The following is a 26,944-nucleotide window of genomic DNA, read 5'->3' as shown; positions in this document are numbered from 1 at the left end:
ATTTTACCTGTTTTTCACTTAGTCCCTCTGTGGGACATGTATAATTTTGAGTTTGATCACTTGTCTTAAACACTGCTGTACTCAAGTACAGCAGTGCATGAGACTGTCAGTGACTCCCTGAATGTGTCTGTGAGAGCCAACTTATAGCTGGATTTCATAGGCCACCTTCCCCTGGGGTCATCACATGACCTCGGGATAGATACCATGGTAATAATATTAATAATAATAATCATCTTAATTTTTATATTGCGCCAACATATTCCGCAGTGCTTTACACACATTATCATAGTCTGACTAGCGGTGGATACCGCGTCGCACTAGTACAAGCCGGCACCGGTCTCTTGATATCTTGCTGTGGACATTTTTACCAGGACATCATTACGTCGAGCAGTTTACACTGCACTAGTGCCGTACATTTCACACCATGTCCAAGGGACGCCTCTATATCTTCCTTATGGAAATTGTTACTGAAGAAGGCCAGGCATTGAGGCCAAAACATTTATTTTGATGACTACAATAAAATCACAAAAAAACCTCATTTAAGGTGATTGAGTTCATAGACACCAAACATGTCTAGGTTATTTTTTATCTAAGATGTGAAAAAAATTTCCAAACTTTGCTAAAAAAAATAAAAAATTGCTCCATATTCGATACTTTTAGTATCTCCATTTTTTGTGATCTCGGTTTGGGTGAGAGCTTATTTTTTGCGCTCAGAGCTGACATTTTTAGTGATACCATTTTGGTGCAGATACGTTCTTTTGATCGCCCGTTATTGCATTTTAATGCAATGTCGCGGCGACCAAAAAAACGTAATTTGGGCGTTTCAATTTTTTTTTCGCTACGCCGTTAAGTGATCAGGTTAATCCTTTTTTTAATTGATAGATCGGGTGATTCTGAAAGCGGCAATACCAAATATGTGTATATTTGATTTTATTTTTATTGTTTGATTTTGAATGGGGCGAAAGAGGGGTGATTTAAACTTTTATATTTTTTTTTATTTATTTCAAAATTTTTTTAACATTTTTTGTTACTTTTGCCATGTTTCAATAGCCTCCATGGGAGGCTAGAAGCTGGCATAGCCTGATCAGCTCTGCTACATAGCAGCGATCATCAGATCGCTCCTATGTAGCTGAATTACAGGCTTGCTATGAACGCCGACCACAGGGGGGCGCTCACAGCAAGCCGGCATCAGCAACCATAGAGGTCTCAAGGAGACCTCTGGTTACTATGCCGATGCATCGCTGACCCCCAATCATGTGACGGGGTCAGCAATGCGTGCATTTCCGGCCTGATGGCCGGAAGTGGTAGTTAAATGTCTCTGTCAGCGTTTGACAGTGGCACTTAACTAGTTAATAGCGGTGGATGGATCGTGATTTCACTCGCCGCTATTGCGCGCACATGTCAGCTGTACAAAACAGCTGACATGTCGCGGCTTTGATGTGGGCTCACCGCCGGAGCCCTGCATCAAAGAGGGGGATCTGACCTCAAACGCACTATCCCGTCCAAGATCAGAAAGGGGTTAATAACACTAGGTCATCACATTGAAATTTTTCATTTTATTCACAAAAATGTTGCTTTAGCCCCAAATTTTCACTTTTGCAAAAGGTAACATGAACAAGTAAACTTCACAGTTTGCTACCCACTTTCATGTTTTTACAATAGTGCCAAACATGTGGCAGCTTAGGCTACTTTCACATTTCTGTCAGTACGGGTTCGTCGCAAACCGTCGGCCCGACGTACCGACGGACATTGTGCAAATAGTGCACAAAGTGGGCAGCAGATGCAGTTTTAAGATGCATCCGCTGCCCATCATGAGTTTCGGGGAGGAGGGGGCGGAGTTCTGGCCGCGCATGCATGGTCGGAACTGGTGGATTCGATGGACAAAAAAACGTTACATTGAACGTTTTTTCGTCACGACGGACAGCAAAAACACAACGCATCCTTCGCTCGACGGATGCGACGTGTGGCTATCCATCACAATCCATCGTCTGTAATAGTCAATGGCAAAAAAACGGATCCTGCGGGCACATTTGCAGGATTCGTTTTTTGGCCTGTTGTGAACTCTGTTTCCGGGCTCCCTCTTGTGGTCACTGGTGGTATTGTGTGACTTTTGCTTTGGGCTCCCCCTGGTGGCTTTGTTTGTTATCCTGCTGGTCTCTGGCTATCAGCTGGTTCGTTATCCTCTGGGAGGTTCCTATATAGCTCTGTTTTACTTTCACTTGTTGCCGGCTGTCGATGTAATCAGTGCTACTCAGATTCCTTCAGACTACCTTGCTCCCAGTCCATCCAGGATAAGCTAAGTTTTGTTTGCTCATTTTTTGATCAGCAGTGTTTATCATGTTTTCTGTTCCAGCTTGCTAAATGTAATTCCCTCGCTTGCTGGTTGCTCTTGTGGGCTGAGTTTCTCCCCACACACCGTTAGTTGGTGTGTGGGTTCTTGAAATCTCAGGATGGATATTTTGTAAGGGTTTTTTATTGATCGCATAGACCCCTGCTCTATTTTCTGCTTTCTAGTACTAGTGGGCCTCTTTTGCTGAATCTGATTTCATCCCTATGTATGTGCCTTCTTCTTACTTCACCGTTAATATTTGTTGGGGGCTTCTATATCTTTGGGGATTATTTCTCTGGAGGCAAGCGAGGTCTTTCTTTCTCTTTAGGGGTAGCTAGTTCCTCAGGCTGGCTCGAGACGTCTAAGAATTTTTTAGGCACGTTCACGGGCTACCTCTAGTTGTTTTGGATAGGTTCAGATTTGCGATCAGTCCAGTTACCATCTCCCTAGAGCTCGTCCTTAGTTTAATCACTTGCTGATCTATTTGTGATCCTCCGCCACTAGGGATCATAACAGTACAGCCGGCCTTTAAAGTGTTAATTGCATGGCAGAAGCAGGAGAAAAGAAGCCTTGAGAAATTTTTTTTTTTTTTTTTTTGTTTCCGTGTGTCTAGCTGCTGTGGCTAGCTTCTCTCCTCCTCTTAATCTTGGTGTGGCTCTGAGTTCAGCTGCTGACATGGATGTCCAGAGCTTGGCTTCCAGTCTGGATCATCTTGCTGCTAGAAGCAAAAAGAAGAGAAGCCAGCACTGCTGAAGGTCAAAACGCAATATCCAAAGTGCTCATGCACATAATAAATTCTGACTGTATTTCAAATATGAGATATTTAGCAAATAATTGATCAATTCTTTGAGCTACCCCGCCACTTCACGGCAATCTCATAATGGGGCAGTCCTAACTCTACGTTTTTTATTACATTGTGCCATTACGGCCTCCTAAATGTATTGAGAGTGAGAAAAAAAAAAAAAAAGGACAGACCACATTAAATAACATTACATGACAAACTGTACCTGGAGCATTGACAGAATCACTCCCTTAGTGCCAGGAAGACGAGCGCGGATAGAGGCCGATCAGGTCCTGTGTGGACATATCAGATCTGGCCCCCACACTGCCAAACCAACACCAAAGTTAAAGCATGAAACTGGCTGAGGCACAGCTGCCTAATTAACTAGAGCCTGAGGCAGGGCAGGGCTGCTGTGTGTGTGTGCACAGCAGCCTATCAATTATAGTGAACCCAGACAGAATGGCGCATATGACCCAGCGTGCGCGGCAACAGTGGTGGTCAGCCACACACCAATACATAAGCAAAAAGAAGAGAAGCCAGCACTGCTGAAGGTCAAAACGCAATATCCAAAGTGCTCATGCACATAATAAATTCTGACTGTATTTCAAATATGAGATATTTAGCAAATAATTGATCAATTCTTTGAGCTACCCCGCCACTTCACGGCAATCTCATAATGGGGCAGTCCTAACTCTACGTTTTTTATTACATTGTGCCATTACGGCCTCCTAAATGTATTGAGAGTGAGAAAAAAAAAAAAAAAGGACAGACCACATTAAATAACATTACATGACAAACTGTACCTGGAGCATTGACAGAATCACTCCCTTAGTGCCAGGAAGACGAGCGCGGATAGAGGCCGATCAGGTCCTGTGTGGACATATCAGATCTGGCCCCCACACTGCCAAACCAACACGAAAGTTAAAGCATGAAACTGGCTGAGGCACAGCTGCCTAATTAACTAGAGCCTGAGGCAGGGCAGGGCTGCTGTGTGTGTGTGCACAGCAGCCTATCAATCATAGTGAACCCAGACAGAATGGCGCATATGACCCAGCGTGCGCGGCAACAGTGGTGGTCAGCCACACACCAATACATAAGCAAAAAGAAGAGAAGCCAGCACTTCCACATTAAATAACATTACATGACATGGTGTTGGTTTGGCAGTGTGGGGGCCAGATCTGATATGTCCGCACAGGACCTGATCGGCCTCTATCCGCGCTCGCCTTCCTGGCACTAAGGGAGTGATTCTGTCAATGCTCCAGGTGTAGTTTGTCATGTTATGTTATTTAATGTGGTTTGTCCTTTTTTTTTTTTTTTCTCACTCTCAATACATTTAGGAGGCCGTAATGGCACAATGTAATAAAAAACGTAGAGTTAGGACTGCCCCATTATGAGATTGCCGTGAAGTGGCGGGGTAGCTCAAAGAATTGATCAATTATTTGCTAAATATCTCATATTTGAAATACAGTCAGAATTTATTATGTGCATGTGCACTTTGGAAATTGCGTTTTGACCTTCAGCAGTGCTGGCTTCTTTTCTTTTTGCTTCTGTATTGGTATGTGGCTGACCACCACTGTTGCCGCGCACGCTGGGTCATATGCGCCATTCTGTCTGGGTTCACTATGATTGATAGGCTGCTGTGCACACACCCACACAGCAGCCCTGCCCTGCCTCAGGCTCTAGTTTATTAGGCAGCTGTGCCTCAGCCAGTTTCATCCTTTAACTTTGGTGTTGGTTTGGCAGTGTGGGGGCCAGATCTGATATGTCCGCACAGGACCTGATCGGCCTCTATCCGCGCTCGCCTTCCTGGCACTAAGGGAGTGATTCTGTCAATGCTCCAGGTGTAGTTTGTCATGTTATGTTATTTAATGTGGTTTGTCCTTTTTTTTTTTTTTTTCTCACTCTCAATACATTTAGGAGGCCGTAATGGCACAATGTAATAAAAAACGTAGAGTTAGGACTGCCCCATTATGAGATTGCCGTGAAGTGGCGGGGTAGCTCAAAGAATTGATCAATTATTTGCTAAATATCTCATATTTGAAATACAGTCAGAATTTATTATGTGCATGTGCACTTTGGAAATTGCGTTTTGACCTTCAGCAGTGCTGGCTTCTTTTCTTTTTGCTTCTGTATTGGTATGTGGCTGACCACCACTGTTGCCGCGCACGCTGGGTCATATGCGCCATTCTGTCTGGGTTCACTATGATTGATAGGCTGCTGTGCACACACACACACAGCAGCCCTGCCTTGCCTCAGGCTCTAGTTTATTAGGCAGCTGTGCCTCAGCCAGTTTCATCCTTTAACTTTGGTGTTGGTTTGGCAGTGTGGGGGCCAGATCTGATATGTCCGCACAGGACCTGATCGGCCTCTATCCGCGCTCGCCTTCCTGGCACTAAGGGAGTGATTCTGTCAATGCTCCAGGTGTAGTTTGTCATGTTATGTTATTTAATGTGGTTTGTCCTTTTTTTTTTTTTTTTCTCACTCTCAATACATTTAGGAGGCCGTAATGGCACAATGTAATAAAAAACGTAGAGTTAGGACTGCCCCATTATGAGATTGCCGTGAAGTGGCGGGGTAGCTCAAATAATTGATCAATTATTTGCTAAATATCTCATATTTGAAATACAGTCAGAATTTATTATGTGCATGTGCACTTTGGAAATTGCGTTCTGACCTTCAGCAGTGCTGGCTTCTTTTCTTTTTGCTTCTGTATTGGTATGTGGCTGACCACCACTGTTGCCGCGCACGCTGGGTCATATGCGCCATTCTGTCTGGGTTCACTATGATTGATAGGCTGCTGTGCACACACACACACAGCAGCCCTGCCCTGCCTCAGGCTTTAGTTTATTAGGCAGCTGTGCCTCAGCCAGTTTCATCCTTTAACTTTGGTGTTGGTTTGGCAGTGTGGGGGCCAGATCTGATATGTCCGCACAGGACCTGATCGGCCTCTATCCGCGCTCGCCTTCCTGGCACTAAGGGAGTGATTCTGTCAATGCTCCAGGTGTAGTTTGTCATGTTATGTTATTTAATGTGGTTTGTCCTTTTTTTTTTTTTTTCTCACTCTCAATATATTTAGGAGGCCGTAATGGCACAATGTAATAAAAAACGTAGAGTTAGGACTGCCCCATTATGAGATTGCCGTGAAGTGGCGGGGTAGCTCAAAGAATTGATCAATTATTTGCTAAATATCTCATATTTGAAATACAGTCAGAATTTATTATGTGCATGTGCACTTTGGAAATTGCGTTTTGACCTTCAGCAGTGCTGGCTTCTTTTCTTTTTGCTTCCATCTTGCTGCTAGGGTTCAAAGTATTCAGGATTTTGTTGTTCACAGTCCTATGTCAGAGCCTAGAATACCTATTCCGGAGTTGTTTTCTGGAGATAGATCTAGGTTCCTGAATTTTAGGAACAATTGTAAGTTGTTTCTTTCTTTGAAACCTCGTTCCTCTGGTGATGCCGTTCAGCAAGTTAAGATTATCATTTCCTTTTTGCGTGGTGACCCCCAAGATTGGGCCTTCGCATTGGCGCCAGGGGATCCTGCATTGCTTAGTGTAGATGCGTTTTTTCTAGCCCTTGGATTGCTCTATGAGGAACCTAATCTTGAGAACCAGGCTGAAAAAACGTTATTGGCCCTCTCGCAGGGGCAAGATGAAGCAGAGGTGTACTGCCAGAAATTTCGGAAATGGTCGGTGCTTACTCAGTGGAATGAGTGTGCCCTGGCTGCAAATTTCAGAGAAGGTCTTTCTGAAGCCATTAAGAATGTCATGGTGGGGTTCCCTACGCCTGCAGGTCTGAATGAGTCAATGACTCTGGCCATTCAGATTGATCGGCGTTTGCGGGAGCGCAAACCTGTGCACCATTTGGCGGTGTCTTCTGAACAGACACCTGAATCTATGCAATGTGACAGAATTCTGACCAGAAGTGAACGGCAAAATTATAGACGGCAAAATGGGTTGTACTTTTACTGTGGTGACTCAGCTTATGTTATCTCAGCATGCTCTAAGCACAAAAAAAAGGTTGATAAATCTGTCACCATTGGTACTTTACAGCCTAAGTTCATTTTGTCTGTTACCCTGATTTGTTCCCTGTCATCTTACCCAGTTAATGCTTTTGTAGATTCAGGTGCCGCCCTGAGTCTGATGGATTGGTCATTTGCCAGGCGCTGTGGTTTTGATTTGGAGCCTTTAAAATTCCCTATTCCACTAAGGGGAATTGATTCTACACCATTGGCTACGAATAGACCTCAGTACTGGACACAAGTGACCATGTGCATGACTCCTGTTCATCGGGAGGTGATTCGCTTTCTTGTACTGCATAGTTTGCATGATGTCGTCGTGTTGGGTCTACCATGGTTGCAGACTCATAATCCAGTCCTGGATTGGAAAGCTATGTCGGTGTCAAGTTGGGGTTGTCAGGGAATTCATGGTGACGCTCCTGTGGTGTCAATTGCTTCGTCCACTCCTTCTGAAGTCCCTACGTTTTTGTCAGACTACCAGGATGTATTTGAGGAGCCCAAACTCAATTCTCTACCTCCTCATAGGGACTGTGATTGTGCTATAAATTTGATTCCTGGTAGTAAGTTTCCTAAGGGACGACTTTTCAATTTATCTGTGCCGGAGCATGCTGCCATGCGGAGTTATATAAAGGAGTCTTTAGAGAAGGGACATATTCGCCCGTCCTCATCCCCTCTTGGTGCAGGATTCTTTTTTGTGGCTAAAAAGGATGGTTCCCTGAGACCCTGTATTGATTATCGCCTTTTGAATAAAATCACGGTCAAATTTCAGTATCCTTTGCCATTGTTAACTGATTTGTTTGCTCGCATTAGGGGGTCTAGTTGGTTCACCAAGATAGATCTTCATGGTGCGTATAACCTTGTGCGTATAAAACAGGGTGATGAATGGAAAACTGCATTTAATACGCCTGAAGGCCATTTTGAGTACTTGGTGATGCCTTTTGGACTTTCTAATGCTCCTTCAGTCTTTCAGTCCTTTATGCATGACATCTTCCGTGAATATCTGGATAAGTTTATGATTGTGTATCTGGATGATATTCTGTTTTTTTCGGATGATTGGGAGTCTCATGTTAAGCAGGTCAGGATGGTCTTTCAGGTCCTACGTGACAATGCTTTATTTGTGAAGGGCTCAAAATGTCTTTTTGGAGTCCAGAAGATTTCTTTTTTGGGTTTCATTTTTTCTCCTTCTACTATTGAGATGGACCCAGTCAAGGTTCAGGCTATTCATGACTGGACGCAGCCTACATCTGTTAAGAGTCTTTAGAAGTTCTTGGGTTTTGCTAATTTTTACCGTCGCTTCATAGCTAATTTTTCTGGCGTTGTTAAGCCTTTGACGGATTTGACCAAGAAGGGTTCTGATGTGACTAATTGGTCTTCTGCGGCTGTGGAGGCCTTACGGGAGCTGAAGCGTCGGTTTTCTTCGGCTCCGGTCTTATGTCAGCCAGATGTCTCACTTCCCTTCCAGGTGGAGGTTGATGCTTCCGAGATTGGAGCGGGGGCTGTTTTGTCGCAGAGAAGCCCCGATGGCTCTGTGATGAAGCCATGTGCTTTCTTTTCAAGAAAGTTTTCGCCTGCCGAGCGGAATTATGATGTCGGTAGTCGGGAGCTGTTGGCTATGAAGTGGGCATTTGAGGAGTGGCGACATTGGCTCGAGGGAGCTAAACATCATGTGGTGGTCTTGACTGACCACAAGAATTTGATTTATCTCGAGTCGGCCAAGCGGCTGAATCCCAGACAGGCTCGTTGGTCGTTGTTTTTCTCTCGTTTTGATTTCATGGTCTCGTACCTGCCGGGTTCGAAGAATGTGAAAGCTGATGCTCTTTCTAGGAGTTTTGTGCCTGACTCTCCTGGAGATTCAGAGCCGGCTGGTATCCTTAGAGAAGGGGTGATTTTGTCTGCCATCTCCCCAGATTTGCGACGTGTGCTGCAAGAGTTTCAGGCGGATAGACCTGACCGCTGTCCACCGGAGAGACTGTTTGTCCCGGATAGATGGACCAACAGAGTCATCTCCGAGGTTCATTCTTCGGTGTTGGCGGGCCATCCTGGAATATTTAGTACCAGAGACTTGGTGGCCAGGTCTTTTTGGTGGCCTTCCTTGTCGCGGGATGTGCGTTCCTTTGTGCAGTCTTGTGGAATTTGTGCTCGGGCGAAGCCTTGCTGTTCTCGTGCCAGTGGTTTGCGGTTACCTTTGCCTGTCCCGAAGAGGCCTTCGACGCACATTTCCATGGATTTTATTTCAGATCTCCCTGTCTCTCAGAGAATGTCTGTCATCTGGGTGGTGTGTGATCGTTTTTCTAAGATGGTCCATTTGGTGCCCTTGCCTAAGTTGCCTTCCTCCTCCGAGTTGGTTCCACTGTTTTTTCAAAATGTGGTTCGTTTGCACGGGATTCCTGAGAACATTGTTTCTGACAGAGGATCCCAGTTTGTGTCTAGATTTTGGCGGACCTTTTGTGCTAAGTTGGGCATTGAATTGTCTTTTTCGTCGGCCTTCCATCCTCAGACTGGGTTACTTTTTTACCGTTGGCCGAGTTTGCCCTTAATAATTGGGCTAGTTCTGCTACTTTGGTTTCTCCTTTTTTTTGTAATTCGGGGTTTCATCCTCGTTTTTCCTCGGGTCAGGTGGAGCCTTCTGACTGTCCTGGAGTGGATGTTGTGGTGGATAGGTTGCATCAGATTTGGAATCATGTGGTGGACAATTTGAAGTTGTCACAAGAGAAGGCTCAGCTCTTTGCCAACCGCCGTCGCTGTGTGGGTCCCCGACTTCGCGTTGGGGACTTGGTGTGGTTGTCTTCTCGCTTCGTTCCTATGAAGGTCTCCTCTCCTAAGTTCAAGCCTCGGTTTATCGGTCCTTATAAGATTCTGGAAGTCCTTGGCCCTGTGTCATTCCGTCTGGACCTCCCGGCATCATTTGCTATTCATAATGTGTTCCATCGCTCGTTGTTGCGGAGGTATGTGGTACCTGTGGTTCCTCCGGTTGAGCCTCCTGCCCCGGTGCTGGTTGAGGGAGAATTGGAATACGTGGTGGAGAAGATCTTGGATTCTCGTGTTTCTAGACGGAGGCTCCAGTATTTGGTCAAGTGGAAGGGCTATGGTCAGGAGGATAATTCTTGGGTTGTCGCCTCTGATGTTCATGCGGCCGATTTGGTTTGTGCCTTCCATGTGGCTCATCCTGATCGCCCTGGGGGTTTTCATGAGGGTTCGGTGACCCCTCCTTAAGGGGGGGGTACTGTTGTGAACTCTGTTTTCGGGCTCCCTCTTGTGGTCACTGGTGGTATTGTGTGACTTTTGCTTTGGGCTCCCCCTGGTGGCTTTGTTTGTTATCCTGCTGGTCTCTGGCTATCAGCTGGTTCGTTATCCTCTGGGAGGTTCCTATATAGCTCTGTTTTACTTTCACCTGTTGCCGGCTGTCGATGTAATCAGTGCTACTCAGATTCCTTCAGACTACCTTGCTCCCAGTCCATCCAGGATAAGCTAAGTTTTGTTTGCTCATTTTTTGATCAGCAGTGTTTATCATGTTTTCTGTTCCAGCTTGCTAAATGTAATTCCCTCGCTTGCTGGTTGCTCTTGTGGGCTGAGTTTCTCCCCACACACCGTTAGTTTGTGTGTGGGTTCTTGAAATCTCAGGATGGATATTTTGTAAGGGTTTTTTATTGATCGCATAGACCCCTGCTCTATTTTCTGCTTTCTAGTACTAGTGGGCCTCTTTTGCTGAATCTGATTTCATCCCTATGTATGTGCCTTCTTCTTACTTCACCGTTAATATTTGTTGGGGGCTTCTATATCTTTGGGGATTATTTCTCTGGAGGCAAGCGAGGTCTTTCTTTCTCTTTAGGGGTAGCTAGTTCCTCAGGCTGGCTCGAGACGTCTAAGAATTTTTTAGGCACGTTCACCGGCTACCTCTAGTTGTTTTGGATAGGTTCAGATTTGCGATCAGTCCAGTTACCATCTCCCTAGAGCTCGTCCTTAGTTTAATCACTTGCTGATCTATTTGTGATCCTCCTCCACTAGGGATCATAACATTGGCCATAACGATGGATTGCAACGGTGGCAAAAAGACGGAAGTGTGAAAGTAGCCTTACTGCAATTTAGGCACAGTGGAGCTCAGTAGGAGGGGGGATTTGGGAGCACAGATTTCAATGGATTTTTTTTGTGGGGGGAGGTGGGAGCCGGGGGAGCATTTCCAGAGGCTTTGTGCTACCAGTAACATGGCATATTTCTATTAACCCCTTTACCTCCGAGGGTGGTTTGCACATTAATGACCAGGCCAATTTTTACAATTCTGGCCACTTTCCATTTATGAGGTAATAACTCTGGAAAGCTTCAATGGATCCCAGTGATTCTGAGAATGTTTTCTTGTGACATATTGTACTTCATGATAGTAGTAACATTTATTTTATATAATTTGCATTTGTGGAAAAAAAAACTGAAATTCGGCCAAAATTTTGAAAATTTCGCAATTTTCCAACTTTTATTTTTATGCCCACAAATCACAGAGATGTGTCACATAAAATACTTAATAAGTAACATTTCCATATGTCCACTTTACATCAGCACAATTTTTGAACCAAAATTTTTTTAGTTAGGAGGTTATAAGGGTTGAAAGTTGATCAGCGATTTCTCATTTTTACAACAGCATTTTTTTTAGGGGCCACATCACATTTGAAGTTACTATGTGATAGAAGACACTCAAAAGTTACACCATTCTAAAAACTGCACCCCTCAAGGTGCTCAAACCGCATTATTAACCCATCAGGTGCTTCACAGGAATTTTTGGAATGTTTTAAAAAATTAACACAACTTTTTTTCACAAAAATTTTTATTGAAATCCAAAATTTTTTATTTTTCCAAAGGTAACAGGAGAAATTTGATCCCAAAAGTTGTTGTGCAATTTGTCCTCAGTATGCAGATTCCCCCTTATGTGGGGGAAAAGCACTGTTTGGGCGCATGGCAGAGCTTGGAAGGGAAGAAGCGCCACTTGACTTTTTCAACACAAAGATGGATGGAATTGAGATCAGACGCCATGTCACATTTGGAGAGCCGCAAGTATTACACACATGGACACTGACATCATTTCCGGTGCCGGAAATATCAGGATATGTGAAAGAGTCCTTATAGTGAGTTTTTATGTTTGGCTGCTGTCACACACTAAGGCTACGTTCACATTTGCGTTGTGCGCCGCAGCGTCGGCGCCGCAGCGCACAACGCAAACAAAAACGCGGCAAAACGCACGCTAAAACGCTGCGTTTTGCGCCGCATGCGTCCTTTTTGGCCGAAAGTTGGACGCAAAAAAAATGCAACTTGATGCGTTTCTTGCGTCCAACGCTTGCGGCCATGCGGCGCAAAACGCAGCACAACGCATGTCCATGCGCCCCCATGTTAAATATAGGGGCGCATGACGCATGCGGCGATGCTGCGGCGCCCGACGCTGCGGCGCTGACCGCAAATGTGAACGTAGCCTTAAAGACGCTTTTTATTGCAAAAAAAATAGTTTTGCATCACTACATTTTGAGGGTTTTTTATTTTTGAAGAGCCATATTAGAGCTTTTTTTGCAGATTGGTATGGCATTTTCATTTCTACCATTTTTTACCTCTTTTTGATTGCTTTTTGATCAATTTTTTTCTGTTAGTATGATGAAAATACAACATTTTTTGGCGTGCTTTTTATTAGTTTGTTTATGGTGTTCACCGTATGGAATACATAATGTGCCAGTATTAAAGATTGGGTCATTCCAGACGCAGCAGTGCCAATTATGTGTACTTTTTCTGTTTATTTTTGTTTTAACGCAAATGCTGTTCTTTTGTGATTTGTGTGTGCTTTTTTGGTTTGTTTTTACCTTTTTTTTAAACATTTTTTTTTACTTTTTCACTTAGTCCCGCAGAGGGACTTGTGTACTGCAGTGCCAGAGACCTCATAGAATTATAAAATGTTAGAGTTGGAAGAAGCCTCAAGTGTCATTGCAGAGTTCACTAAGCCATCTTAGACAGATGTCTGTCCAGCCTTTGTTTGAAGACTTCCATTGAAGGAGAACTCGCCAGCTCTTATTCCATTCATTGATCACCCTCACCAACATCGGAGCTCCTGCAACCCTCAACCTACTGTCTCCTTCCCCTCCATCCTGTAGAATGTAAGCCCGCAAGGGCAGGGTCCTCGCCCCTCTGTATCAGTCTGTTATTGTTAGATATACAGTATGTATATCTGTAATTTGTATGTAACCCCTTCTCATGTACAGCACCATGGAATCAATGGTGCTATATAAATAAATAAATAATAATAATAATAATAATAAATTGCTTCAATCACATGCTGATCACTTTCTCTTTTATTTCTCCACATGGTCTCACACCTTTGGGAACATTGTTTTTTTTTCTCAAATTCATTATTTTAGGCTAAAAATACATTTTGCAACAGAGTTTGATTCAACATTTTAGACAGTTTGGCTTTTACAGCAGTGATGTATCACCGCACAAAGCAGACTGCAAAATGAGTATACAGTAAATCCTTTCAATGAATATCAGGTCTCACCCTAACATTGACTAGATTGTCCTTATAGAAAGAGTTCAGGAAAAGAAAGGTAAAGATTACAAATCCTGTTGTCAGAAAGGGCTCAGTGACAGATTTATTGTTAACTCTGCAGCAAGCTATGTAGCTGTAAGGAGATAGACTTATTGCCCCCATTCCCACTTGAAGAAGCAAGCATAATTGTAATGTAAACTGTGATGTGTAATGTGAATTGTGATGTACGTTAGAGATATTAGTAATGTTTATAATATGAATTGTCCTATAGTAGAGACAGCAAGAGGTAATGTTGGTGCTAGCTAGGGTTGAGCGACTTTCATTTTTTTAAGATCGAGTAGGGTTTTGGGAAACCCGATTTTGTCCAGAGTCGAGTCGAGTGCAGTCGGCCGATTATCGCTAAAAGTCGGGGATCGACCGAAACACGAAACCCAATGCAAGTCAATGGGGAAGCATAGTCGGCAGTGAGTGGAGGCCAGGAAAACACCTACAGTGCCCATTTTAATGCCAAAAACATCCATTCTTGTTTCTGAAGCTTGCCAATCTTAATTAACTGTATAATAATAGTTGGGCATAGGGAATTGGGGGAAAGTTGTGGGGGGAGTAGGGCTGGCTCAAGTTTTTCGTGGGCCCAGGAAATGCGGACTACGTCACGGCGGTGTTGCAGGGAAAGGTAAGTATTTAAAAGTTGCAAGTGCTGTGATCCTGAGCAAGCAGGGGGGGCCCACTCGTTCGCATTGCCACTGGCACAGGGCCCCTCAAAGTACGGCGGTGTGTTTGCATGGCGGGGGCGCCTCCCACCAGCAGCGACACTTTTGCGTACTCTGAGGGGCCCTGTGCCAGTGACGTCGCCAACGAGTATGCCCCCCCACCTGATGAAGGAACCTGCACTTTCATCTGCACCTTCCTCTTTGTCCCTGTGTAAGGTGGTATAACATGCGGGAAGGGGAACCTTACTTTCAGCAGGGACAGATTCTGGCTGTGTAGAGTACAAGGGGAATGTAGTGGTCTAGGTCAATGTACCAGCAGACTCATTTAGCAGTGGCTGGGCAATGGGCAGGATGAGGAGGAAACAGATATAGGGCCAAAGAATAAAGTAGGCTACATGCAGTTCAAAATTGGTAACAGGACTAAACAGGCGGCATTGCTTTGTTCAGTGGAGTAGCAAACCCAAGAGCAGCAGACACTGTTTCAAGGGCCTAACCACACTAGTAGGCCAAATGCAGTTTAATATCTGATAGTATAGGGCGAAAGCCAGAATGTGGAAGCTCAGCTTTGTTCAGTTGAGGACAACACCAGGGAGGGGCAGACACCTTTAGTAGGCCGGAAAAGCCTATTGCATTTTTTAAAATGGTAATTTGGAGCAGAAGGTTGAAGCTCAGCTTTATTTACTTGAGGGCAACACCAGGGAGGGGCAGAAGCCGTTAGTAGGCCCTAACCACCATTTTTTTTTTTTAAACCACATAATGAGAGCCGGAAGGTTGAAGCTCAGCTTTATTTAGTTGAGGACAACACCAGGGAGGGGCAGAAGCCGTTAGTAGGCCCTAACCACCATTTTTTTTTTTTAAACCACATAATGAGAGCCGGAAGGTTGAAGCTCAGCTTTATTTAGTTGAGGACAACACCAGGGAGGGGCAGAAGCCGTTAGTAGGCCCTAACCACCATTTTTTTTTTTTTTAAAACCACTTAATGAGAGCCGGAAGGTTGAAGCTCAGCTTTATTTAGTTGAGGACAACACCAGGGAGGGGCAGAAGCCGTTAGTAGGCCCTAACCACCATTTTTTTTTTTTTTAAAACCACTTAATGAGAGCCGGAAGGTTGAAGCTCAGCTTTATTTAGTTGAGGACAACACCAGGGAGGGGCAGAAGCCGTTAGTAGGCCCTAACCACCATTTTTTTTTTAAAACCACTTAATGAGAGCCGGAAGGTTGAAGCTCAGCTTTATTTAGTTGAGGACAACACCAGGGAGGGGCAGAAGCCGTTAGTAGGCCCTAACCACCATTTTTTTTTTTTAAACCACATAATGAGAGCCGGAAGGTTGAAGCTCAGCTTTATTTAGTTGAGGACAACACCAGGGAGGGGCAGAAGCCGTTAGTAGGCCCTAACCACCATTTTTTTTTTTTTTAAAACCACTTAATGAGAGCCGGAAGGTTGAAGCTCAGCTTTATTTAGTTGAGGACAACACCAGGGAGGGGCAGAAGCCGTTAGTAGGCCCTAACCACCATTTTTTTTTAAAAACCACTTAATGAGAGCCGGAAGGTTGAAGCTCAGCTTTATTTAGTTGAGGACAACACCAGGGAGGGGCAGAAGCCGTTAGTAGGCCCTAACCAAAGTTGAAGGCCAAATGCAGTTTAATTTCTGATACTATAGGCCGAAAGCCAGAAGGTGGAAGTTCCGATTTAGACAGTGGAGGACAATTTGAATTAGGGACTGCAGACAGACTTAGTAGGCTGTCCCCTGTGGACCATGCATCCACCACATTAACCCATTGCGCCGTAATGGACACGTAATCTTCCGTGGCCATGCCTACAGGTCCATGCGTCTGTTGTCAGGTGCACCTTTGTACTCACAGATTGCCAGAGTGCATGGACAATGCGGTCTTCTACATGCTGGTGGAGGGTTGGGATGGCTTTTCTCGCAAAAGAAGTGTCGACTGGTTAGCTTGTAGCGTGGTACAGCGTAGTCCATCATGGCCTTATTAATAGTAAATAAAATATATAACTAGGCTCTATGAACTTTTAAATAGGTTCCAGGGGTACACGGGCAGCATTGGTGTGGTCAGTGGAGGAGTATTGCAAGTAGGGGCTGCAGACAGGCTATCAAAGGCCTAAAATAACAAACAGTAGGCAGTCATGGCAGTTTTACATCGGTTACATGGATACACAGGCAGGCACTCCAGGCAGCATTGTGCTCAGTGGAGGAGTATTGCAAGTAGGGGCCGCAGACAGGCTATCAAAGGCCTAAAATAACAAACAGTAGGCAGTCATGGCAGTTTTACATCGGTTACATGGATACACAGGCAGGCACTCCAGGCAGCATTGTGGTCAGTGGAGGAGTATTGCAAGTAGGGGCCGCAGACAGGCTATCAAAGGCCTAAAATAACAAACAGTAGGCAGTCATGGCAGTTTTACATCGGTTACATGGATACACAGGCAGCTTGGTGGTGAGTGGAGGAGTATTTAAAGTAGGGACCACAGACAGGCTATCAAAGGCCTAAAATAACAAACAATAGGCTCATGGCAGTTTTACAGCGGTTACATGGATACACGGGCAGGCAGCTGGTGATGAGTGGAGGAGTATTTAAAGTAGGGACCGCAGACAGGCTATCAAAGGCCTAAAATAACAAACAGTAGGCTCATGGCAGTTTTACAGCGGTTACATGGATACACAGGCAGCTTGGTGGTGAGTGGAGGAGTATTTAAAGTAGGGACCGCAGACAGGCTATCAAAGGCCTAAAATAACAAACAATAGGCTCATGGCAGTTTTACAGCGGTTACATGGATACACGGGCAGGCAGCTTGGTGGTGGTGAGTGGAGGAGTATTTAAAGTAGGGACCGCAGACAGGCTATCAAAGGCCTAACATAAAAAAACAATAGGCTCATGGCAGTTTCACAGCGGTTACATGGATACACGGGCAGGCAGCTTGGTGGTGGTGAGTGGAGGAGTATTTAAAGTAGGGACCGCAGACAGGCTATCAAAGGCCTAACATAACAAACAATAGGCTCATGGCAGTTTTACAGCGGTTACATGGATACACGGGCAGGCAGCTTGGTGGTGAGTGGAGGAGTATTTAAAGTATGGACCGCAGACAGGCTTCGAAGGCCTAACACAATAAAATGGGCTGGCTGTAGGCACTTTAAAATTGGTTCCAGGGGTACACGGGCAGCAGTGGTCTGGTCAGTGGAGGACTAGTGGAAGTATGGACCGCAGACAGGCTTCGAAGGCCTAACACAATAAAATGGGCTGGCTGTAGGCACTTTAAAATTGGTTCCAGGGGTACACGGGCAGCAGTGGTCTGGTCAGTGGAGGACTAGTGGAAGGAGGGAGCGCAGAAAGGCTTCAAAGGCCTAAAATAACAAACAATAGGCTCATGGCAGTTTTACAGCGGTTACATGGATACACGGGCAGGCAGCTTGGTGGTCAGTGGAGGAGTAGGGACCGCAGACAGGCTATCAAAGGCCTAAAATAACAAACAATAGGCTCATGGCAGTTTTACAGCGGTTACATGGATACACGGGCAGGCAGCTTGGTGCTGAGTGGAGGAGTAGTGCAAGGAGTGTCTGTCCCAGTACTCCCAAAATATAAATAGATGTTAATGTCTCGCAAAACAACCAAAACAAAAAAAAAGATGGCATACTTAGGTACAGGGGTGGGCTCATCTGCTGTGTTTCTGACATAGTAATTTGGCAGTAACTATTTAATGGTGCCAATATAGGACACAGACACAGACTACTTTAAGTTGCATCATAGATGTCTACAAATTTGTATTGTCAGTGCCAGACATTGAATGATGTCAGCGAATAGACTAAAGATTGGTGGAGCTGTGCGACATAATTTTGCACGTAGTAGAGCCCAGTTTGAGCTGGGGTAGGGGGGAACTCTCTTGAGGCCGGCGGGACCGCCCCAGGGCCACTCATGTTACAACGGTGTGTCTGACGTTGGGTGCGCACCACCACCGCCAGAGACACTACATTGTACTATGAGGGACCCAGTAGCAATGCCGTCAACCAAAAGCGAGCACACCCACCTCTTCAGACAAACAGCAGTCTCACGGGTGCTTGCGCCAAGTCGCGATACCACGGCCCCGTGTGGGGAGTTTGGCCATTTAGGGAGGTGTAAACATGTCGTATGCTGTACAATCTGCAGCAGCAAATTAGACATTAGAAAAGTAATTCACAGGCAAGAGCTTTTCATAGGAAAGCTAGGTGTCGGCCGGGCAAGGTGGGGCAAAAGATTTTGAAATCCAGTTGTGGTTCATTTTAATGAATGTTAGATCGTCAACATTTTGGGTAGCCAGACGAGTCCTTTTTTCGGTTAATATTGACCCTGCAGCACTGAATACTCTTTCTGATAGGACTCTTGCTGCCGGGCAAGCAAGCTCCTGCAATGCATATTCTGCCAATTCTGGCCAGGTGTCTAATTTGGAGGCCCAGTAATCAAATGGGAATGACGGTTGAGGGAGAACATCGATAAGGGATGAAAAATAGTTAGTAACCATACTGGACAAATGTTGTCTCCTGTCACTTTCAATTGATGCAGCAGTACCTGTCCTGTCTGCGGTCATAGCAAAATCACTCCACAACCTGGTCAGAAAACCCCTCTGTCCAACGCCACTTCTGATGTGTGCACCCCTAACACTCCTAGTCTGCTGCCCCCTGGAGCTCGTGTGAGAACGATCACGTGCGCTGTGTGCTGGGAATGCCTGAAGCAAACGGTCAACAAGAGTTGATTGTTTGGTTGCTAATATTAGTTCCAAGTTCTCATGTGGCATAATATTTTGCAATTTGCCTTTATAGCGTGGATCAAGGAGGCAGGCCAACCAGTAATCGTCATCGTTCATCATTTTCGTAATGCGTGTGTCCCTTTTTAGGATACGTAAGGCATAATCCGCCATGTGGGCCAAAGTTCCAGTTGTCAAATCTCCGGTTGTGATTGGTTGAGGGGCAGTTGCAGGCAAATCTACGTCACTTGTGTCCCTCAAAAAACCAGAACCCGGCCGTGACACGCAACCAATTTCCTGTGCCCCCGTGAAAGTTTCCGCATTAAAAATATACTCATCCCCATCATCCTCCTCGTCCTCCACCTCCTCTTCGCCCGCTACCTCGTCCTGTACACTGCCCTGACCAGACAATGGCTGACTGTCATCAAGGCTTCCCTCTTCCTCTGGTGCAGACGCCTGCTCCTTTATGTGCGTCAAACTTTGCATCAGCAGACGCATTAGGGGGATGCTCATGCTTATTACGGCGTTGTCTGCACTAACCAGCCGTGTGCATTCCTCAAAACACTGAAGGACTTGACACATGTCTTGTATCTTCGACCACTGCACACCTGACAACTCCATGTCTGCCATCCTACTGCCTGCCCGTGTATCCTCCCACAAATAAATAACAGCACGCCTCTGTTCGCACAGTCTCTGAAGCATGTGCAGTGTTGAGTTCCACCTTGTTGCAACGTCTATGATTAGGCGATGCTGGGGAAGGTTCAAAGACCGCTGATAGGTTTGCATACGGCTGGCGTGTACAGGCGAACGTCGGATATGTGAGCAAAGTGCACGCACTTTGAGGAGCAGGTCGGAGAACCCAGGATAAGTTTTCAATAAGCACTGCACCACCAGGTTTAAGGTGTGAGCCAGGCAAGGAATGTGTTTCAGTTGGGAAAGGGAGATGGCAGCCATGAAATTCCTTCCGTTATCACTCACTACCTTGCCTGCCTCAAGATCTACTGTGCCCAGCCACGACTGCGTTTCTTGTTGCAAGAACTCGGACAGAACTTCCGCGGTGTGTCTGTTGTCGCCCAAACACTTCATAGCCAATACAGCCTGCTGACGCTTGGCAGTAGCTGGCCCATAATGGGACAACTGGTGTGCAACAGTGTCATCTGCCGATGGAGTGGTTGGCCGACTGCGTTCTGTGGAAGAGCTGTAGCTTCTGCAGGAGGACGAGGAGGAGGAGGAGGGGGTGCGAACGCCTACAGCCAACTGTTTCCTAGACCGTGGGCTAGGCACAACTGTCCCTAAATTGATGTCGCCTGTGGACCCTGCATCCACCACATTCACCCAGTGTGCCGTGATGGACACATAACGTCCCTGGCCATGCCTACTGGTCCATGCATCTGTAGTCAGGTGCACCTTTGTACTCACAGATTGCCTGAGTGCATGGACGATGCGCTGTTTAACATGCTGGTGCAGGGCTGGGATGGCTTTTCTGGAAAAAAAGTGTCGACTGGGTAGCTCGTATCGTGGTTCAGCGTACTCCATCAGGGCTTTGAAAGCTTCGCTTTCAACTAACCGGTAGGGCATCATCTCTAACGAGATTAGTCTAGCTATGTGGGCGTTAAAACCCTGTGTACGCGGATGCGAGGATAAGTACTTCCTTTTTCTAACCAGAGTCTCATGTAGGGTGAGCTGGACTGGAGAGCTGTAGATCGTGGAACTTTCGGGTGTGCCGGTGGACATGGCAGACTGAGAGACGGTTGGAGACGGTATTGTTTCCGCCGGTGCCCTACATGCAATATTTCCTCCTACAAAACTGGTGATTCCCTGACCCTGACTGCTTTTGGCTGGCAAAGAAACCTGCACAGATACTGCCGGTGGTGCGGAAAATGGTGGCCTTACAGTGACGGAAGGGATGTTGCGTTGCTGACTAGCTTCATTGGCCGAGGGTGCTACAACCTTGAGGGACGTTTGGTAGTTAGTCCAGGCTTGAGAATGCATGGTGGTTAAGTGTCTATGCATGCAACTAGTATTTAGACTTTTCAGATTCTGACCTCTGCTTAAGCTAGTTGAACATTTTTGACAGATGACTTTGCGCTGATCAGTTGGATGTTGTTTAAAAAAATGCCAGACTGCACTCTTCCTAGACTCTGATCCCTTTTCAGGGATTGCAGACTGAGCTTTAACCGGATGGCAACGCTGTGCTCCAACAGGTTTTGGCTTTGACACGCGTTTTGGTCCAGATACGGGCCCGGCAGATGGAACCTGTTGCGATGTTGATGCCTGCTGCGGCCCCTCCTCCACCTCCGCTTCTGAACTACTGCCGCCTGCACCCTGTTCCCCCAATGGCTGCCAATCGGGGTCAATAACTGGGTCATCTATTACCTCCTCTTCGAGCTCGTGTGCAACTTCGTCTGTGTCACTGTGTCGGTCGGTGGTATAGCGTTCGTGGCGGGGCAACATAGTCTCATCAGGGTCTGATTGTGGATCTGTACCCTGAGAGGGCAATGTGGTGGTCTGAGTCAAAGGAGCAGCATAGTACTCTGGCTGTGGCTGTGCATCAGTGCACTCCATGTCAGAATATACTTGTAATGGGCATGGCCTGTTAAATGTTTCACTTTCTAAGCCAGGGACGGTATGTGTAAAGAGCTCCATGGAGTGACCCGTTGTGTCGCCTGCTGCATCCTTCTCTCTTGTTGTAGTTTTTGCTGAGGAGGACAAGGAAGCGACTTGTCCCTGACCGTGAACATCCACAAGCGACGCGCTGCTTTTACATTTACCAGTTTCGGAAGAGGAGGCAAAAGAGCTAGAGGCTGAGTCTGCAATGTAAGCCAAAACTTGCTGTTGCTGCTCCGCCTTTAAAAGCGGTTTTCCTACTCCCAGAAAAGAGAGCGTTCGAGGCCTTGTGTAGCCTGACGACGAAACTGGCTCCACAGCTCCAGACTTAGGTGGAATATTTTTATCCCCACGACCACCTGATGCTCCACTACCACTACCATCATTACCAGCTGACAATGAACGCCCACGACGACCTCTTGCACCAGACTTCCTCATTGTTTTAAAATCTTAACCAAAGTAACTTTATTTGTTGCTATCAAACAACTTACACGGTGAGCTATAACTTCAGTATGATTTCAATATCCCTTAACAGGTTGGTGAGACCACAAGGAAAATCAGGCACAATGTTACACACTCTGTTTTCTGTGGCACAAAATCACAGAGATGACACACACGCAGGACTGTCACTCAAGCACTAATGTCAATATTAATCTCCCACCTAATTTATTTATTTTTTTTTCTCAGGGAGACTTTAGAAACCAAATAATATTAAAAAAAAAAAAAAAAAAGGCTTTCTATGGCCCACAATTAGAGAGAGAGAGGTGGCACAACCAGGAGTCAAGACTGGCGCACAAGCTGAAAGGGCAATATTACTCTCCCACTGTTTTTTATGTTTTTTTTGTTTTTTTCAGGGAGACTTTAGAAACCAAATAATATTAAAAAAACCAAAAAAAAAAAAGGCTTTCTATGGCCCACTGAATGAGAGGGAGAGAGGTGGCACACCCAGGAGTCAAGACTGGCACACAAGCTGAAAGGGCAATATTACTCTCCCACTGTTTTTTTAGGTTTTTTTTTTTTTTTCAGGGAGAATTAGAAACCAAATAATATTAAAAAAAAAAAAAATAGGCTTTCTATGGCCCACTGAATGAAAGGGAGAGAGGTGGCACACCCAGGAGTCAAGACTGGCACACAAGCTGAAAGGGCAATATTACTCTCCCACTGTTTTTTTATGTTTTTTTTGTTTTTTTCAGGGAGACTTTAGAAACCAAATAATATTAAAAAAACCAAAAAAAAAAAAGGCTTTCTATGGCCCACTGAATGAGAGGGAGAGAGGTGGCACACCCAGGAGTCAAGACTGGCACACAAGCTGAAAGGGCAATATTACTCTCCCACTGTTTTTTTAGGTTTTTTTTTTTTTTTCAGGGAGAATTAGAAACCAAATAATATTAAAAAAAAAAAAAATAGGCTTTCTATGGCCCACTGAATGAAAGGGAGAGAGGTAGCACACCCAGGAGTCAAGACTGGCACACAAGCTGAAAGGGCAATATTACTCTCCCACTGTTTTTTTATGTATTTTTTGTTTTTTCAGGGAGACTTTAGAAACCCAATAATATTTAAAAAAAAAAATAAATAGGCTTTCTATGGCCCACTGAATGAGAGGGAGAGAGGTGGCACACCCAGGAGTCAAGACTGGCACACAAGCTGAAAGGGCAATATTACTCTCCCACTGTTTTTTTAGGTTTTTTTTTTTTTTTCAGGGAGAATTAGAAACCAAATAATATTAAAAAAAAAAAAAATAGGCTTTCTATGGCCCACTGAATGAAAGGGAGAGAGGTGGCACACCCAGGAGTCAAGACTGGCACACAAGCTGAAAGGGCAATATTACTCTCCCACTGTTTTTTTATGTATTTTTTGTTTTTTTCAGGGAGACTTTAGAAACCCAATAATATTTAAAAAAAAAAATAAATAGGCTTTCTATGGCCCACTGAATGAGAGGGAGAGAGGTGGCACACCCAGGAGTCAAGACTGGCACACAAGCTGAAAGGGCAATATTACTCTCCCACTGTTTTTTTAGGTTTTTTTTTTTTTTCAGGGAGACTTTAGAAACCAAATAATATTAAAAAAAAAAAAAAAAAAAAAAAAAAATAGGCTTGCTATAGCCCACTGAATGAGAGATAGCACACACAGCAGTGGCACACAAGCCCTGACTGAGGCCAATATTTTTCTCCCACTGATTGATGTAGTGTTTTTGTGTTGAGGTAGAATTTAGAACACAAATCACGGAAAAAATAAATAGGCTTTCTATGGCCCACTGAATGAAAGGGAGAGAGGTGGCACACCCAGGAGTCAAGACTGGCACACAAGCTGAAAGGGCAATATTACTCTCCCACTGTTTTTTTATGTATTTTTTGTTTTTTTCAGGGAGACTTTAGAAACCCAATAATATTTAAAAAAATAAATAAATAGGCTTTCTATGGCCCACTGAATGAGAGGGAGAGAGGTGGCACACCCAGGAGTCAAGACTGGCACACAAGCTGAAAGGGCAATATTACTCTCCCACTGTTTTTTTAGGTTTTTTTTTTTTTTCAGGGAGACTTTAGAAACCAAATAATATTAAAAAAAAAAAAAAAAAAAAAAAAATAGGCTTGCTATAGCCCACTGAATGAGAGATAGCACACACAGCAGTGGCACACAAGCCCTGACTGAGGCCAATATTTTTCTCCCACTGATTGATGTAGTGTTTTTGTGTTGAGGTAGAATTTAGAACACAAATCACGGAAAAAATAAATAGGCTTTCTATGGCCCACTGAATGAAAGGGAGAGAGGTGGCACACCCAGGAGTCAAGACTGGCACACAAGCTGAAAGGGCAATATTACTCTCCCACTGTTTTTTTATGTATTTTTTGTTTTTTTCAGGGAGACTTTAGAAACCCAATAATATTTAAAAAAATAAATAAATAGGCTTTCTATGGCCCACTGAATGAGAGGGAGAGAGGTGGCACACCCAGGAGTCAAGACTGGCACACAAGCTGAAAGGGCAATATTACTCTCCCACTGTTTTTTTAGGTTTTTTTTTTTTTTCAGGGAGACTTTTGAAACCAAATAATATTAAAAAAAAAAAAAAAAAAAAAATATAGGCTTGCTATAGCCCACTGAATGAGAGATAGCGCACACACAGCAGTGGCACACAAGCCCTGACTGAGGCCAATATTTTTCTCCCACTGATTGATGTAGTGTTTCTGTGTTGAGGTAGATTTTAGAACACAAATCACGGAAAAAATAAATAGGCTTTCTATGGCCCACTCAGTGAGAGATGGCACACACAGGGATGGCACTGTAGCAGAAATGCCAATCTTAATCTCCCACAAAAAAAAAACAAAAAAAAAAAAAAAACTGTCCTACAATTACTATCTCCCTGCAGTAATGTAAGCCAGGTATGGCAGGCAGCAATAGGAGTGGACTGATGCACAAATTAAATAAAAAGTGTGGACAAACAAAAAAGATAGCTGTGCAGAAAGGAAGGAACAAGAGGATATGTGCTTTGAAAAAAGCAGTTGGTTTCCACAGTGGCGTACACACAGCAATACAGCTATCACGGAGCCTTCTAGGGCAGCCCAATGAGCTACAGCGCTGAGGGGAAAAAAAAAAAAAAATAGCTTCCACTGTTCCTGCACACCGAAGGTGGTGTTGGACAGTGGAAATCGCTGCAGCACAAGCGGTTTGGTGGTTAGTGGACCCTGCCTAACGCTCTCCCTGCTTCTGATGAAGCGGCAGCAACCTGTCCCTAAGCTCAGATCAGCAGCAGTAAGATGGCGGTCGGCGGGAACGCCCCTTTATAGCCCCTGTGACGCCGCAGACAGCAAGCCAATCACTGCAATGCCCTTCTCTAAGATGGTGGGGACCAGGATCTATGTCATCACGCTGCCCACACTCTGCGTTCACCTTCATTGGCTGAGAAATGGCGCTTTTCGCGTCATTGAAACGCGACTTTGGCGCGAAAGTCGCGTACCGCATGGCCGACAAGCACAGGGGTCGGATCGGGTTTCATGAGACGCCGACTTAGCCAAAAGTCGGCGACTTTTGAAAATGATCGACCCGTTTCGCTCAACCCTAGTGCTAGCAAAGACTGGGAGGGGCTCAGTTGAAACAAGAGAGACAATTTCCAGCCGAGAGAGGGAGGGGTTCAGTTGAAAGAAGAGAGGCAATTTCCTGCTGGAACGATAGGTTATGGAATGCATAAAGAAAGGACCTAAGGTCCAATGTGAACAGTGCCGCATTTCTGGGTGTCCCTAAAGTAAGATGAACTGAACCAACAAGATAGTGTGATCTGGAGCAGAAGTGGTTTATCTGAGACGGTTCCTGGGAGAGAAAGCCCAGAGTTTATAACTCCAAGGGGTAACGGGCCTAGATAGGACTGGTTTTCTAAGACAAAGAGTGCCCTGGGTGGGAGTTCCAGAGCATCAGCGTTAGAGAAGATAAGTACCTGTTATAATGGCATCATAACTCCCCTAAGGAAAAAGAAGACACAGAACTGTGGGTCGAGAAAGTATTCTTGCTAAGCAGGACTGTAATGCTGAGCTGGGTTGTGGTGAAGTAGTGGGAAACAGTGAATAAAGAGGACAAATAAAGAGAGTAAAAAGGAAAGAAGAAAACAGAGGACAAGAGAGAGGAAATAGGAAAGAATTTTGTGTGAGGAAAATGTTCCTTGTTGTGAAAGAAACTATCATCAAGATATGTGCCCACTATCTCCTGTGTATAACTCTTCCAGAGGCAATGTTCATAAAAAAGTGAATTTTTGATGGGTGGTCTCCCTCATTGAACAGTCCAACACCTTTTCCTAACAAACCAATGTCATCAGTTACATGCAGCCTACACAGGCGCCTTCCCAGCACAAATCAACACACCCATCCAAGACCCCTACCTTCATGTAACGTGGCAGGGTGCAACAGACGAGTACCTCACCCACAATTGTTGCTGCCCTGCCCACGTTACAAAGCATCCTACAGCCCTATTGAAAGAAAATATTTTTAGTCAAAGATGCATGCATTTAAGTAAAAGTCCCCATTTGCTCATCCAGGACTAGATAACGCATGTATGCCGCATAGTCTTTAGCAGTGGCGTATCCAGGGGGCAGCCGGGGCATGTGCCCCGGGCGCAGCCAACAGGGGGGTGCCAGCGGGCCGCCTGATGTGGCGGTCCAAGGAGGAGGCATTCTGCCGCCCCCACACTGACATTCTCCCGTATACAATATAATGAGGGGCAATTTTTTATTCAGGAGCATTTTAATGACACTTCTATCTTTAAGGGCATCATATGAAG

This window comes from Ranitomeya variabilis, chromosome 6 (genome assembly GCF_051348905.1).
Source record: "Ranitomeya variabilis isolate aRanVar5 chromosome 6, aRanVar5.hap1, whole genome shotgun sequence".
NCBI lineage: Eukaryota > Metazoa > Chordata > Amphibia > Anura > Dendrobatidae > Ranitomeya > Ranitomeya variabilis.
The sequence above is the reverse complement of the archived record's forward strand: the minus strand, read 5'-3'. Positions refer to the sequence as shown.